The 17,131-nt window shown below is 43.8% G+C and overlaps 1 protein-coding gene across 2 annotated transcripts in view; it reads right to left on the bottom strand.

The window, feature by feature from the left end:
- Positions 1-17,131, bottom strand: part of LOC116449186 (high mobility group protein HMGI-C-like) — a 51,286-nt gene that overhangs the window by 31,947 nt on the left and 2,208 nt on the right. The window contains exon 1 of one of the 2 annotated variants that reach the window (XM_032120404.1): positions 13,357-13,424. The exons of the other annotated variant lie outside the window; for it this stretch is intronic. The gene's annotated coding sequence lies outside the window, so the exon portion shown is untranslated. Of the gene's footprint in view, positions 1-13,356; positions 13,425-17,131 lie in introns of those variants that run through there. 2 annotated transcript variants of the gene reach the window in all.

Below are 17,131 nucleotides of genomic sequence, written 5' to 3'. Positions count from 1 at the left end.
GCCCTGGAGAAAGGTTCCCAGTACTGACAGAAGAGCCATTTGTGACTTGGCCATTGGGAACTGGTCTGTCATCCAAACCCCATGGCATCAGGGAATGTTCAGTTATGGCAGTTGGTGACTGGTGAAAGCTAAACAAGGGCTGAGGAAGGAAGGGGCAGCACACTTCTATGAGTGAGAAGTTTTCAAGCTACCTAACAATACCAGAAAGGTCCTTTCCTGCTGAGATCAGCTCCTATAGACCACCGTGGTACAAGCCCATTATACAGAGAAGAGAACCTAGCAGAAAATATCCATAGACAAAAAAATTAATAAATATCCAGCAGCAGGATCAACTCGACAAATTTAAACTATGGAACAAACTTTGTAACTGGCTTTGCAACCCTGGTTCCTGTGTGCAGACCTTCTCAACCTCAGATGAATTCTGGCATCATACTGTGGAGGTACCTGAGCACATGCACCCCTCCTTGAACAAGAGCACTTGGGCAAACCCAGAGAAACCCCAGCATGTAGCCATAGGATCCCCCAGTACAGGTGATCCATGGAAAAGCATTCATGCTTTTTGCCACTGACTGTCAGAGTCCATTCACCTTCAGCACCTCAATTCTTGTAAGCTCAAATATTTCCACCTTCAGGGTAATGCAAAGCCTTCATTCAACATTGACAGGGGGAGGAGGGGCAACACTACTTTTCCAACCTCTGCTATGCAAACAGTTTACACACTGGAGCACAGGACTTATTCATACCCATCCCAGCATGAATAATGCCAGACCTCAAGCAATCCATCCTTCGGACTGTGGCAGAATGAGCTGGTTCAACGACCTACTGGGGTAGCAATTGCCCCTTGATGGTTACAGAAACAGAAAGCCCCGTCTGATCCATGCCCCAGAGATGATCTGAAATGCCCATGCTTGCCTGAGAGAAGACATAAAAGGATTACAGGCTTAAGCCATTTGTGTTGGGGTCCTCACTCCTCATATATGTCCCATTGTGCAGAGAAATATGTCATGAGATATGACACTGTCTTCCTCCTGTCGAGCTGAATCTGTCTCCTTGGAAGCAACAACTCACAGTGACAAGTCACAACCACACGAAGATGCAACACTACCAATATTGTAATGATCCGCAAGTCTCAAAATAAATCTTCGCTCTTTTTTCTGGAAGCAACAAAGATCAACAGAAAAAAAAAAAAACAAAAAACAAGGAGTCTTTCAGACTGTGGAGAAGGTAACAGCTCATCAAATAAACCCTGGGAAGGTAGGAATACTGGGGAGAGGCTTTTAAAATGACCCACAACAGAAAAAAAAAAAAAAAAAAATCACCAGTGTCTGACAAATCCTCATCTTTCCTGAGTTTAGCTTTTGTGTCATGTTAACTCAACTCCTTGTCAAAACAAGCTCCGTTTTGCTGCTGTCAGCATAGTGGGCTTAACGTAGCTTAAGAAAAACATCTCACATTATTCTTCATACTTCATATATCATCTCCAACAAGCCAGAGAGCAGAAAACAAGCTGCTACTGTGCAGCTGATTATTGGTGATCATGTACGCAGGCAGGCCCTGCGATGGAAGAGCACTGCCAGACTTTGCTGAGCTCCGGTTTAAGCTCTGCTCAGAGTAACAACACAGGGGGAGCCTTTGACTCAGGGAAACAGCCAGACTGTCAACTACAGAAACACAATGCAACATTTTCAGCACTAACAACTGCGCCGGAGAGCACCAGTCTGACAAGTCCCTTTTACGTGGTATCCATCATTAAAGAGCAAAAAGGTTGTTGACCATACAAGACATTTTCACATGTAAAGACTATTGGCAACAATTTGAAAGAAAAGTCAGAAGAGCTGAGATGGAACAGACACCAAGAAAAAATACTGCTATTAAAAATGTCAAAGCACAACATGCCATTTGGTCTTTTCCTTTCTCTAACAGTTTGGCTGCTAATCTGTTGAAGGCAGCAAGTCACTCCATTCTTCATAGTTATCTTATTTTGGCCAAATCCATTTCTCTGGATGGTATCTGTCTCTGCACATACAGTAATTAATACAGCTTCTGGCTTCAGTCACAGAATATTAAATAGTTACTTTTTTTTTGTTTAACTGCAGAAAATCAGAGCATTCTCCTAATAGCATGTTAATAAAAACATGTGGGATACATCCCTGAAATAATGCAGGTCAATTTTCTAAAGCATCAGCTATTTAACTTAAGAAAATCCCAGAAGACATGAAAATGATTCCTGACACCAAGGTATTCTTGCCAGTGTTTCACTGTGCACTGTTTTGTTTTGCATATCCACCCTGTGAAAATATCTCATCATCATTCTCCCCTGGTACTCAAGGGGGATCTTGCACTGCTCTCAGCAGTCAGCATTATAATCATCATACTCTCTGCTGAGATTTGATGGTTCATTTCCTCTGCCCAGACTAACTTCAGCTTGTCAGTATTGCCCTGCAGTTCTGTAAAAAAAGTACATGCAAAATATACTTATTTGTACTTAGAGCAGATAGTTCATCTTGAAATTTCCTTACACAGCAAGCCAGTGGTGATAAAACAGGTTTAAACTACAGATGATTATTATTAACACTTCTTCCTTTCCAAAGCTTCCATGCTAAATTCTTGGACTTTGCTGACAACATGCTCCAAGTGGTATTGTTCTGCTCCTTGGTGAAGGACCTGAGTGTAGCAGCAATCCCTATTTCTCATCACTTCTCACCAGTCTGGGAGCTTACCACGAAAAATTTAAAAATGCAGGATCTGGGGAATGGCTCAGAAGGGATGTTCTGTGTTTTCAAGTCCAGTCTGTGCTACTGCTGGTACTCATGCCCTGTAATTCATCAGCAGTGTCCTAAACAATTAGTTTTTTCTCTCCCCTGTTCCTATCGGAAAGATGCTTCACAACCTCACTCTGATGGTTGGAAGCATTCTTCTAATCTGCAGCTTCCATTTGTTGAGGACTAGATTGTACATTCTTATGCTCACATTTCCCTTCAGCTTAAATGAGGCAGCCCTTCCCCAGTACCTTTTCCTAGGATGCATTAGTAGACAGCTTTCACAGACCTGTCAGACTTTTTTTATTGCTAGCTACATTTAGTCAAATTTTTAGCATTCTCTTACCAGACTGGGTCTCTCTTAGCCAAGCATCTCACCTGTCCTCATTTCCCAAGCCAAATTCAGAATGTGAGATGGGGCAGTGGAACAGGGCTCAAACATGAACTTGAATCCTGTTGGATCCACCCTCTGGCTCCTCATTCCCATCTCTATGCAGAAATTCAGAACCACCTGAGGTTCAAGACAAAACCCCTTTTCCCAGATGTTACAGATACCACCAAGAACAACTTTTCCCTTTCCACACAGAAGAAAAAGTTCACTTTAAGCCAGACTATACCAGTGTTCCAGTTACTGTGTGGTGACAAATAGCCAAGAAGGCAGGAATAGCAAGCTGCCTTCACCACGGCAAACAATGGGGTGGGCCTCATTAAGACATACAAACTCTGAGCAGCCACCTCAGGACAGCACTGATCTGCCTGTACAGGCAGCACAGCACAGTCTGTTGTCAGGGTATCCTCATTAAACCCCTTGTCACTTCACCAGATAGAGGTGATGTGAGCTCCCTGTCCTTCACACATGCTTGCTTCACCCCTTCTTTCACCCAGGCATTCATTAGGCCACATAGTGGAGAAGCTATTTCTTGTAGGATTCAGCACATGCACCTCACCTTCCTGTTGAACATTTTTTCTCCTTATGTCACATCACTGAGAAAAGCTGGCTATGAAATTGTTAAATGCATCATGCTAAACACTGTCAACCTGCAAAACCCCACTGGGCAGCTGCTGTACACACTTATCTCTATGCAGCCAGGCTCTGCCATCTTGCTGGCTTAAAAGAAATGTTAATTTTCCCATGTAGAATATGGAGCTGGATTCAATTCCTATTCCTACCCCTTTCTTCTCACTCATTCTGTTGCTGCTTTTTACCCCCTTTCCTTTGTAACCACATGCCTATGGCAACAGCAGCATCCTGGCAGACCCCTGAGGCCAACCAGTCCAAAGCTTTCCTGAAGCCACAAAAAGTGTCCCCAGCTTACACTGGAGTAGGGCATGGAGTCAGGACTCTTGCTACTGATTGTGGTGCCTCTCTTTCCCTTAAAACAAACTGCTTCACTGCTAAAACCTGACTCACATGGAGCTGAGCCCAGCCTCACTGCTGAGCTCCAGATCAGAAACAGAGAGGGATCCTAAGCAGCCAGCAGGGACAGGCATGAGTGGGGCACCTCACTCTGGCAGCCCTGTGCTCCAAGACACCTTGTTGGCAGTAATACCAAGGAGTCAGTGCTCCATTTCCTGCCCACCAGACAGCAACAGAGCAATGCTTGTGTCATCTTGCTGTAGCACAACATCCTGGCAATTCAGAATGCTACATCAAACAGCAAAGACATTTTGCAATTAAAGAGCTGGATGACAGGAAGCAGAAAGTTCGCACCTGCCACTGAGCCTTTCAGCCCAAACTGAAATAACCCACTTGGATTTAATCTCTTCTTCCTAAAGACAAAGCCACGACTCCTATGTTTTCATTCTGTTGATGACAGACAGATGATCTTGTCAGAAAGCCAAAGTCTTAAGTACTAAATTCCTGATTCCCGTTCCTAATTCTGTCCCACATTGTCTTAGTCAAGTCATCCCGTTGCTGTTGCTCAGCTTTACCCTCAAGAAGAGGGGGAGGTTATACTTCACCAGGCTCTACTGAGCCCTGCTCATGCACTCTGGAATCCATCATTCCTACCACAGAGTAACTTTTTTTTGTTTCTTAACACTAGAAGGAAGATATTGTATTTATGCACATGCGAGTAACACCATCTGAGTAATTCATCGTACTGAAGGAGGCAGAAAAGAGCACAGGTACAGCACGAAAAGAAAACAGCAAGGTTCTGGATGTCTTCATCCAGATCAGAAGAAATAGAGCATCACCTCTCCCAGGCTTCAACTCCCTTCTCTTTCCCTGTCAGAACTGAAGCCTACACCCAAAATTGGGCTGGTCTACATTTAGGGTCTTTCATTTCCACCCTAGTCTTTTTCTCCTCTCCTGGATGTCCCTGCAGAGCTGTTCCGAGAACATGTACTACACAGTTTTTGCCTCTATTCAGGATATACTGAACATAAATATCAAGCTGGTCAGTACAGAAAACCAATGATGTGGCCAGTTCTTCTAAATGCATCCTAAAAGTACAGTCTTGGCAAAGCCTGTGCTGCTAAATAGGGAGACTTGAGTTTTCATGCTAACCAGGGATGCATGGGTGCACTGATTAACAACCACTTTAAGATAAAGGAAGAAAGCAAGTGATGATAGTAAGTCATCAGATGGAATAAACTGCCTTGCACTGAGCACCACCACCTTTTCTGGGAACTCAGGCTGCAATTTTGAATTTCAATTTAGTAAGGTGAAAGAGAGATTGTGCACTTTGACAAAGGAATCGTGTGTATATATGTATTCTACAAAGAATAAAAGGACGCTGTTTCTGCAAGGAGTGGGAAGAGGAGAAAAGTGGTATTTTTAAAAGCCTTAATGCACAGAAAAGCAGGATGTATAATGGTGAGTTCCTTGTGTCTCAAAGCCTGAAGAGTACCCCATGTTCTTGCTCATCTCAGGCACTATAAAATACTCATATGCAGGGGAGCAATTTTTTCCCTGCTTTTATTATTTTTTTAATTGCACTGGTACCATCTCCCACCCATCTGCAAACAGCTCCCTCCCCTCCCCTGCTCCTGACAGGAAACAAAGGAGTCTGTCCCCTGCCACGCCCTCTGCTACCAATGAAATCAAAGAGTTTTCAGTGCAGAGAATTTCAGCAACATCCTCCATGGCCTAAAAAACAGAAGCCCAACCCAATCCCTTGCTACAGTGGGGTTTTTTTGACAGATGTATGTGGAATCGCTCACTGCCTGGGTTGGAGAAGTAATCTTGTTTATTTTATTTTCCTGCAATCAAAACTGAGAGCTACTAAACAAGCAAAAATCAGAACCACTTCTATTACAGACAATGCTGGTGTCCAAGAACTGCACTGTAGCAGCCACCTGTGTCCAGTGTTTCCTGATGAGTTCTTACCTGATCCAGTAGGACAATGGTGGCAAACTCTTCACTTTCCATTGTCAAACGCATTTTTTAAAGCACAGGTTTGCGTTTCTGCCAGCTCAAATCTGTGTTTCTATCAATGCTGGCAGAAGTGCCAATTGCTCAGTATCACTGCTCTTGACGGCTTTTAGATCCTGACTGCTTTCAAGTTACACTAGATATAAAATAATGCCCACCTGCACACTAAACATTCATTACCAAAACTGTACCTTCCAGTGAATGGGGCTCTAATTGGCAGTGGCCAGCAAGGCTGGTCTCCTCTTAACTCTGCCACTGTCCCTATGCCAACCTTCTCCCTCCTAACTTCACCTAACACATCCATTTGAAGGGAGCTTGCATTTTGGTTGGACACACTCTATGCTTCCACATGGTAAGGACAAATGGTTTTACTTCTGTCAACCGCTCTACGACTTGCTGCCACGCTACAGAAATTCCAACAATCCTGAAGTCATTTTACTGCCTCTTGCAGACTTCAGTTCATTGCCTTAATGGGAAGGCAACACTGCTTGGGGTATCCACAACAGCAAATGATACTGGGATGCATCTGAGTTCTGTAACATGCTTGTTAGACCTTGTTTTCTTTTTCCAGGAGCAGAATAATGCAATGAGTTGTATTTCTATTCTAGATTTGGAGTCTAACCACATTTTGCCAAAAAAAAAAAAAAAAAAAAAAAAAAGCCATGCCATGAGACATGGGACTTCCACCACCAGCTGACCCTTTGTCTATCAGGGAACACTTGCAGGACAAAGTCCCAGGAGAGTTTATTGTTACCATTTCTAATGTAAAAGTAAACAGCCAGCAAGGATTCACTTCTGGTAGCTCCACCCCAACACAGGCAGAACATCAGACCTTTCTTTGCAGTCTGGGCTACAAGGCTGCCTCAGCTCTCCACAAGCTTTAGGATACTGAATACAAGGATGTCTGTGCCAGTTGTGAAGTGAGAAATAGAACAAAGGGAAAATTCAGTCACAGTTGTAACACAGAAAGCTCTGACCCTCATAAGCCTTGCAGAACTGTAATTCCACATAGTGGTCTCTGGATTTACACTTGACCTAGAAGGCACTGGGTGACAGGATGAAACAGGCAGATACATAACATTTCTTAGAGGGAAAAAGATTCCCATTGTCACCACCATAACACTTTACCAATCAGCAACATCAGAAAGAAAGGAATGCCAGGAATTCCTGGCCTACATTCCTGCTCCTGCTGCAGAAATCCACTGGTAAAGAACACAAATCCAAGGCATCCTTCTGGTACATAGATGGCACTGGAACAGGCACAGGTTTTTTTATGGATGGGAAGCCAACATGTCTGCATATCCACTTCCTGCACTTGGGTGTTGAGGTCTGATAGGTGCAGACAAATACCTGCACATGCATTTTAAAAGCCTTTTTAAAACTCAAGTGTTTGTGCGGCTGTGATCAAGTTACTTTAATTCAACCAGAGGAGAAGCATGGCATGGCCATATGATTGCAAACAGTGAAGTTTCCTTGGCTTGGCAAACTACTGTGTGTCCACTGGGCTGTGGCAGCACTCCCTTTTAATTCAACTCTAATGCAGAACAGGGCATTTTGGTTTAAATCACTGGGAAGGCAGCAGCTTTTCATTTGGGTGGTTTAAACAAAGGCACTTCTCTGCTCAGTGAGGATAACAGCGCCCATGGCCATTCGCTGAGCTGAGCTTTGGTATCTTAACCACATACAATTATTCAGTCTTGGAGTGTAAAATTATCTGTCTAGACTATAGGAAGGTACTACCTACATAGGGAGTTGGTTTTTTCCTTGAGTGCAGCACTGTTGCAAACGTCTATTCCTGAATTTGTTTCAAACCATTAAACTGCCAGGGTTTATCTGAGTGCTACCACAATGCCTCCTTCTCCAAGACCTGGGCGCAGAGAAGGGGCCTGTAACCCACTCAGTAGCAGAAAACGGTTCAGACAATCCAGCTGATCCTGTTGGATGTCCAAGTGTCAGCATCAGAGCCAAGCTATGGAGCTCCACAGGACATTAGGACTTTGGCTTGCTCTAGGCCATTGCAAAAACCACCAACTGGAACAGTTTTACCCACTTGAAAGCAAGAAAATCCTACATTTATCTCAGTGGTCAATGCAAGTGCTTGGGAGCACTGCCAAATAATATTTATCAGCCTAGCTGAAGGTTTTATAACTCAGCTGTGTAAGTTCACATCACAGAGAACACCCCGATCCAGCAAGCAGCCAGTCTGGGAGTACTCAACTTGCTCTTACACTATTTCATTTTTATTAGTTATTAGACACAAGTAAGAGTTTTGAAACAACCTGACTTGTGAACAGATCTGCTCATGTGTACAACCCAGCAAGGAGAATCAGACAATATTGCTGTCACCAAACTGGGGCAACTTGCCAGTGCCTGGCTATCACTGTGCCAGGAGGTTTTGTTAGCAAAGCGGGGAGAGTACCAACACACTTACAGGTCTGGAGAGGGAGACTCTGACAAGTGAGGAGTTAAGTCTCTGCCTCACCTTCCCCTGTAAGCAGAGCCACACAAACACATTGCCAGCCTGGCTGTTCTAGTGTTAAAAACATCATTGCAGATGAAAGAGGTGTGGGATGGCTTTACACTTCATCAAAGCAGCAGCTGGGAGAGCTGAGGGGCAGGATGGCTGTGGACCCTCTATTTTGCCCCATAAAAGCGGCTGCTGCCAAAGTAGGGACAGGATATATAGGCCAATGACTTGTGCTGGGAATAAGCATGTAGAGGGAAGGCCTTTCTTAGAAGCTCTTATAATTACTACCTCATTTTTTTATTTTCGTACTTCTTGCGGCTGATCTCTGTCACTTGCCGAGTCTCACCAGCTGCCTTATTGCCCTTAGCTCAGCGTTTTTCTTACAACACCGATTGCAGGAACTACCCTGCATCACTTTTCTCTTTGGGGCTGCAAAATGCAGTTTTATCTGCACTGCCAACTAATCTTGAACCAAACTGCCAAAAAAGCTGTGTGTGCTGCCCAGATGGCTTAGTTCCAGGGAAGAAAGACAATTTGCTTTAACTCTGTTCTCTCTCTCACCTCAAGCTAGTGCCCCATTAGAGTAACAGAACTCTAATTACACATGATGGCTGACCAAGTTAAATAATACCAGCATGGTTGTAGCTGTGACAGTCCCTGCTTCCTTAACTCCCATCTTGCTTATTAAAAGGTGCTAACATGACTGCAGCCTTTCCAGTGGCTCCAGATAGCTGAATCACTGCAGTTAGGACATGACTGAGCCAGAAGGGATGGGGTGGGAACGCTCTTATTCCCACATCCTACTAGTGTTATGTAGCTGGGAGTGAGCTACCTACACCCAGCTGTGCAGATATGGATATACAGCCTCTTCAGCACCCTGGTAAACTCATTGAAAAGTCACAGAAAAAATACAATTACAGTTCAAAATTAGCAGTAATACACCAAGCACGGCAGTCGGCAGTTTCTTCTACTAGAAGTGTTTTCAGAACAGGCTGAAATGAACAACACACATGTAGGTCAGTGCTTGCCTAACAAGGCCAAGATCTCACCTGGGAACTTTAAGAGCTAAAGCAAAACCACCAACCCATTACCTTGGCTCTAGCCTATGCTGTTGACCCTCCACATTCCCTGACATCACAACTTAAAAAAGTAATAAGGGGATTAAAAATATATCTCTGAACCTCTAAATCCCACAGGCCCAGTCCTTCCTTCTAGCTCTCCCAGAAAACCAAGCCACTTGCTCGGGAACATATCACCAACAATGGTCACAGTGAGAAAGCAAAAGGCCCTGACCACAATATCAGTCTCACTTTATAACCCAGCGCTGTCCCTGCAGGAACCAATTGCTGCAGCAGGGCAGCTGGAGGCAGCAGATAAGCCTTAGCTGGGTGATAGGGATCAGCCGCCCAGTTATCAAGGGAGTACAAAAATCAAATAGATTTTGATTTAGTAGTTACAGCTTTTCATATATCCTGGGAAAAGAAAAGAGAAGGACCAGGGAGGGGGAAGGGGAGTTAGAAGTCTTTTTCCAGGGTGTTATGATGTCAGATCTTTTTAGCAATGAATTTCTAGGTTAAGCAGTTACTGAGACATGTGGCTGCAGAGAACCACAGTCAGCGCAGGCGTTTGTAGGAGGAAACTGAAAGCAGTGGAAGAAAGGCAAAGGATTGCACATCTGAGGGCTGCAAACCCTGCCTGAAGCAAGCAAGACAGTATAGCAAAGAGTCATTCCCAGCAGGCACAGAAACAAAGAACAGCAGCACTGTACCCTCAGAGAGTCACTTCTCAGCATTACCATTCATCTGTCTGATCTAGGGTAGGAAGTTAACTTAGTCCTTCTCTCAGATGTGACCCAGGCTTTGGGGCTGCAATGGCAACATCCATTGCTCCATTCCACATGTCCAGCTCCACAACGCTGTGAAGGGAGCAGATCATCACCAGTGGGCTAAACCAACAAACATCAGCTGTGTTGCTGTTTTAAGTCCAGGGGAAAGCAGATGAAGGTAACACACTGGATTTCAGTGCCAGCAACAGAACAGGCAATGAGTGGTAACAGCCAGGCAGGGCTCAGTAGACAAAGCAGAAGCAAAGATGAACCTTTGATTATATGAAATTTGATCCAGTAAAGTTTGGCATTCAGGTACAACTGATGTCACAGACATGGCTATGACAAAGGCTACATTTGTAAATCTCCATATATTCATCCAAATATTAGCACTTCTGGCATAAACTTCTAGTCAGGAGTTTTGGAAGCCGCAGCCATTTTAGAGAAATCTTTCAGCATATTAAAAGTATTCTTTAACACATAATGGCTTGCAATTAGGCTTACAACCAAAACCTACAGGAATTTAATTCAGAATTTGCTCTGGCATCATAGGATCAAGTGCACAGAGAAAGCAAGACCACTGGATCCATTCTTGGGGCACCTTGAACATGCCAGCAGAGCACCATCACCTCTGCTCCCAGCCCCCAGAGCCTGCTCAGCACCTGGGAACAGCATCCAGCCCCTCTGGACAGTGCCAAGCACCAATGGCACAAGGACCTGACTGAACCCAGATAGGCCCAAACAGGGAGCCAGTGTTTCCACCACAGTGCAAGTGACACTCACGGAGTGACCTGAGCCACTCTTCATCCTCAGGGAGCTACACACTGTATTTGTGCTTCTGTAATCCGCTTCCCAACTCCACCTCCATCCCTGTTAATTACTGTCACAGCAGGAGAGCTTCTGGCATTTCAAAGAGTGGCCCTTCTTATTAAGCAGGAAAACAAGCAGAAATAGCAGGCAGCACTACACACATGAAACTGTAAGAGATGCTCTGTCTTCTTCCTGCATGGCACAGTTCATTTGTTTCCCTTGGTTAAAGCAGGAGGAAAGGTGGAAAAGCTGCTCTAACTGGTAGGGAGCTCCTAGCCTCCAAGTCTCTATCCAGTATCCTGGGGGAGGCTGATGGGGCTGTGATGTACTGGCAGTAGTACATCCCAGCCCCACAGTGTCAGACATCTTAGGTTTGACACTCCTGGCAGGGAACTGTTCAGGAACACTGTCTGCAAGTAGTTTGGATTGAGCCTTGACCACCTTCTTCCAGGAGGGCCTACCACAGGGCAGAAGGGCTGGGTCTGGCAAGAACTCCACATTGTTCTAGTTATTTTGCATCTGATTGCTTCTGTGGGCATCTCTATCTCAGTTTCAGATATATTTGCTACTGAAGCAAATCTTAACTCTGGTGTTGGCTGGGATCTTACATAAATTTGGCTTTTGAAACAATTGGTCCTCCTGCAATCAGCTGAACGAGACCATGACACCCTTCTGTAGATAAATCTGCTCTTTTCAGTTAGGACCTGCTTCCTGGCAACCTTGCTGGACTCAGATTTTAAGCACTTCCTATTGAACAAAACGGGTTATTTAAATGGAGGAAAAGATGTAAAAAGCACAGCTCACTCCCTCCAGCTGATTGTCTTTGGAAACAGGACTGGAGGCTGCTGTCCCAGAAGACTGAGCTGCCCTTATCTCAGGCACTCCGTTAAAAGACTTGGAATCACTTATTAATTTAGTGAAAGCCCCTTAATTTTGATCTTTTGTCTGCATTAATTGATTTGCTATCAATAACCTGCATTGATTAGACCTCCAGACCTGGCAGCCGCTGAAGATGAAGAGACAGAGACTCTCTTTCAGAGCAGGAGTTCAAAGCCTGAAATGATTAAAAAAGACAGCACCAAAACGGCTGATAACAAAAAGGTGTCATTCTTTTTCCATTCAAGTATGAAACTGTGTGCAGTTAACCCTTCTGTACCTAAAAAATGCTCTCAGGTCTAAGGTATTTGTATAACCTAGAGCTAGCTATTAGATTTACTCCATTTTGCCATTTTATTTAAAATATTATAGATGCTCTTAAAACACCTGACAGAATGAGAACTAAGGGAAAATTTTATCTACTTCAGCCACAAAGAGAGCTCAGGGAAAGCAACCTGACCCAGAGATTGGCTCAGGCAGTGCTCTCGGATCTCTTCCAGCAGACAGCATTGTAAAGAGTGGTTCGGGAAGTCAGATTTAATTTGCAGCAGATCCAAACCAAATGCAACAGTGAAATTTAACAGTCATCAGTTAAAATTTCAACAATAAAGTTTTGAAAGCTGAGAACGGCTTGCTAGTCCAAGATGCCAGGAAAGCATTAACAAACCAGCTCCCTGTCAGAGACTGTGCTGGAACACAGCTCTGGGCTGCTCCCAACTCAGTATCCCCCTTGCATGAGCTACAGCAGGGGCAGAAAGCCTGAATGTTCACATACATTGTTCCTCCACCAAGAAAACCAAGGGTACTGGCTAGGGAGAGCTCTCAGGCCACCTGAGAGAAGCTGTTTTGGGACAGACACTAGGCACACAGGTGGAAAAAAAAACCCCAAAAATCACAGCCAGTGCACACATCCAGGGTCTCAGGTGGTTTTGCCTGCTTCAGATTCCAAATCTCCAGTAACAGCTTGCTAAACAGCACAAGACCAGCTATTCACTCTAGCCCAGCATCTGAATAAATCCAGATGGCCACTGTCCAAAGACACTTAACTGTTCTTTGAGACATCCAGCTATCTTAAGAGCAAGGTAGCATAGCAAGTTCTTTTTTCATCCAAGCTGTGTCAAGAGCTCTGTCCCCTGCCCCCCCCCAGCTGTGACAGTACAAACCTTAACAGCACACCTTCCTACACCTGCAGATTTCCCTGTCAGCACAAATTTCATAAGAAAAATAATGTAATTCCTCTTACAGTTTGTTTGGTGGCAGCACAGAGTGTGGATCAGGTACAGCACAAAGTCAGTGACAGTTCCCGCCCCGCAGAACAAGCTTATCAGCTGCTGATCCCGAACAATCTTGTTGGACCACTCCTCCAGCATCCTACCCAAATGTAACAGAATTCTAACTCACGGCTGAAACACACCCTGTGTGACAGCTTACACATCAGCAGAGCCAGTTCACATCACAGCACTGCTGCACCGGGGAACTGACACAAACACAAATTGCACTGAGCTTCTGCATTTCTACTCTGACAACAGCACCCAGCTACGAGGACTTGAAATCCCTTCCTGTGCATCTTTGCCAGCTCTTCCTTATGTGAATGCTTTTAATATCCCTCCTCTTTAATACCCTTCCTCTCTTTTTCTCCCTCCCCTCCCTGCATACATTACAGGTGGGTGCTAAAAATCCCTGCAGCTGCAGTCACTCTTCACAAGTTGCTGTCCTGCCCTCCTCAAGGGTCTCATGCTTATTGTGAATGTCCTGCATATGTCCAGAAATCCCAGAAAAATGGACCACACTCCTAAGTTCTAGCTATACAAAATTTCTGGGAGAACAAGGAATGTGTTGGCACCCATGCTCTGGTCTCACACTATAAGGAGGGGTGAGTTCCTGAGCCCTCAAGCTTACAAACAGCTCTGGAAATGCCCAAGCAGTGCCACACCTGTGTCTGCTGGGAAGGAACCATCTAACACATCACAGGAGAAACAGCCCACTGAAATTAAAGATCCTGTATTTTCTAAAAGTCCTTTCCTTTTGTATGGAAAGGCTATGTCAGCCTTTTTCCTCCACAGATTAAATGTGAATAATGATTGGGACAGTTGAGCACTGGAATAGATTGCCTTGGGAAGTTGTACATAATTTGAATTTTTTTTGAATGGGCTAAACAGTCATCTGTCAAAAATGGTTTAAGTATTAAAAACCCTGCCTTGGAGAACAGAAGAAAAGGAAGAAATGACCTCACGAGCTTTATTTTCTGTTTCTGTAATTTAAAGATAACTTCTGAGGACTACAGAAATTCCACTTGCCCCTCAGCTGGGCACAGCACACCTTCTCCTAAGGCCTTGTGTTTCACGTTCGTATGTTACAAAATCTCTGTTCTGCAGTAAGGATAGCCTGCTCCGTGCAATGGCCCAAGTAGTCCCTCCACATTATTCTCTTACATTTATAAAATGCACAAGGATGGAAAGCACAATACTGCAAATATCTCAAAATCTCTGTATTTTAGAAAGGAACTTTTATTCCTACTTTTAACACATGACTAGTAGATCAAAGTAACTGAAGGCTTTATCTGGTATCTCCCAGATACCAACACTGGGTGTACATACATCACGCTGATGTGCACAGGATGAGAACTGAGCGAGCCAAGTTTTCTTCCACCCACGAAGAACAAAAATAGGCTTTTATTCCGAATGACTTATTTTAAACTAAAAACGAGAAAGAACAAAAGCGAAGGCTCCAGGAAGTGGAGTCTGCACCCGCATCTTATTTTAAGATGCAGCTTTGACTCTTTAGAAATTTAAAGCTGCATTGCACAGAAAGCAAAATCAGATCAGTGATGTTATGAAGCTCACTATTTCCAAATATCAATCTAGGATCTTAGAAGCAATAAAGATTCAATAACACTCCACAGTCTCCAGCTCTGAAAATGCAAAGATAAAAACTGTAACAATTAAGGACAGATACAGATATGCAATATACATTGCACAGATGCTTTATTTCCCTGCAATTATATATATGTCCCCCAAAATAAAACCCAACCTTCATTAACTCAACATTACAGTGTTGTTGTATACTCCTCATGAAAAAGAATCAGTTAAAATGAAGGAAAGTACTCATCAAGATAGCATCAGCATCCAGACTAATCACATACACATTCCACCAAATTAATTTCTGACATGTTCAGATGCTGGCCCTCCATGAGTAATTATTACACAAGTATTTCCAATTTGCCTCTTCAGTCCCAGGTATATCTAAATATTTTCGTGCAAAATTGGCAGCACAGTTTTACACACCTACTGAAAACCAATACACAAATCCTTTGGGGATACACACGTAATATAATCATTCATGGAGAATCCACACAACCACGTGCAAACCTATTAGGAAACAGAACTTCATCATCAGTTAATGAGAAAAATCCCTGCTGAGGGCACAGGCTCTGATGCAGGCTGTTAATTCCGACCCCAGCACCTCAGGATTGCTGGCTGAGGCCTGCAGGCAGAGCAGGGGCACAACAGCTGGCTGTACACAAGCGGCACACACAGTGTGACTGGGAGACACGGATATTCCCCTCTCAAACATAGCAACATATCCAGCACTGCCAACTTGCTGGCAGACACCAATGGCTGTGTCCACAGCAAGCAAATGGAGCCACACAACATTCCCATTTTCTGATGTGCAAAAGCAAAAAGCATTCATTTTCATCTTCAATCAATTTACTTATTGATTGGTTCTCTCAACCGATATCCTAGAAATTCTCTCAGCTTCAGAGACAAAACAATGCCAAACTGCCTTGTTCCTTGAAGTTTTTCCTAATCCAAGGGAGAAATTGGAGGGAAATAATTTCATTTGACAACAGCTGGTTCTCCTTTCTTGGTATCCCACCCAGCGCTTGGAGAATTTCTCACTCCAGAAACAGCCTAACCCTTCATAGCATTGCACTTTAAAAGTTCTTTAGCTGCAGACTCACAGCCAGAGCAGTAACACACACACACACTGTTTATTCTTCCTCTCCAGTGGGTGTTTAAGACAGCTCAGAAAGATATTTAGGTACCTCAGTTTACCTTGAGCTCCATAAAGAAGGTAGTCAGCTAAAGAATATACAGCTCTGAGCTTGCACTTTAAAAAACAAAAAAAATTTTTCCAATTCTAGCAAGTGATTGGAAAACAAGTCTTCCAGTTCTGATGAACAATCTGCTTTGAGTTAAAATCCACTGCTGAACTGCAGCTTCCCTCTTGCCTTAATACTAAGGGATAGACCAGCAGAGACTGCATTTCCACACACAAATTAGGAGGGGCAAGCCGCAGGTAGCAGGTGATGTATTGCTGGTGCATCACCTTTTGTTTGATTAGTGATTAGGAAGTAATTGCCTCTCTGCCCAAGAGATGAAATCTGGCAGAGTCCTTCTGAAATAAACATGGCATTTATATATTCCTCTAAAAGCTGTAAAATACTTCAGTCTCCAAGCACTGTAATCCTAATAATCTTTGAATACAGTTTGATACAATCCCACAGCTCATTAGGCACTGAATTCTTTGAAATAAGAAACCCCTTCCTGTCATCCAAGCACAGATCTAACAGAGATGCCCCCACTTCACAGATGCAAAATGCCACCACAATAAAAGGTGGTAATAAAGGAACTTGATTGGGTTAATGGAGTCACATATGGTGATGGTGTGGTCCTTGAGAACATTCCCCCTCAGATTCAGCTTCCCCTCATATCCATCCTCTCCAGGGATTGCAGGAACAGAAGCATAGACAGGGAAAAATTCAGAGTTATTAGCAGAGGTGACATTTTTGGATGAAAATACTATTAATCACCATCACTGAGGCAAGATCAATAAAAAATTCATAAAGAACACATCTTGTAATGGGTACATATTCCAAGAAATACTGACAACCATATCAGCACCATGATACTAAAATAAACCCAATGCTTTTCCTCCTCTGAGTTTTTACTTTTGTCTCTTCATCCAATGTAGCAGAGCTCACAGTGAGGATGCTGCTGAGTGTCCCCTGTGACTGC

This window comes from Corvus moneduloides, chromosome 11, assembly GCF_009650955.1.
Source record: "Corvus moneduloides isolate bCorMon1 chromosome 11, bCorMon1.pri, whole genome shotgun sequence".
Classification (NCBI taxonomy): domain Eukaryota; kingdom Metazoa; phylum Chordata; class Aves; order Passeriformes; family Corvidae; genus Corvus; species Corvus moneduloides.
The sequence above is the reverse complement of the archived record's forward strand: the minus strand, read 5'-3'. Positions and strand labels throughout refer to the sequence as shown.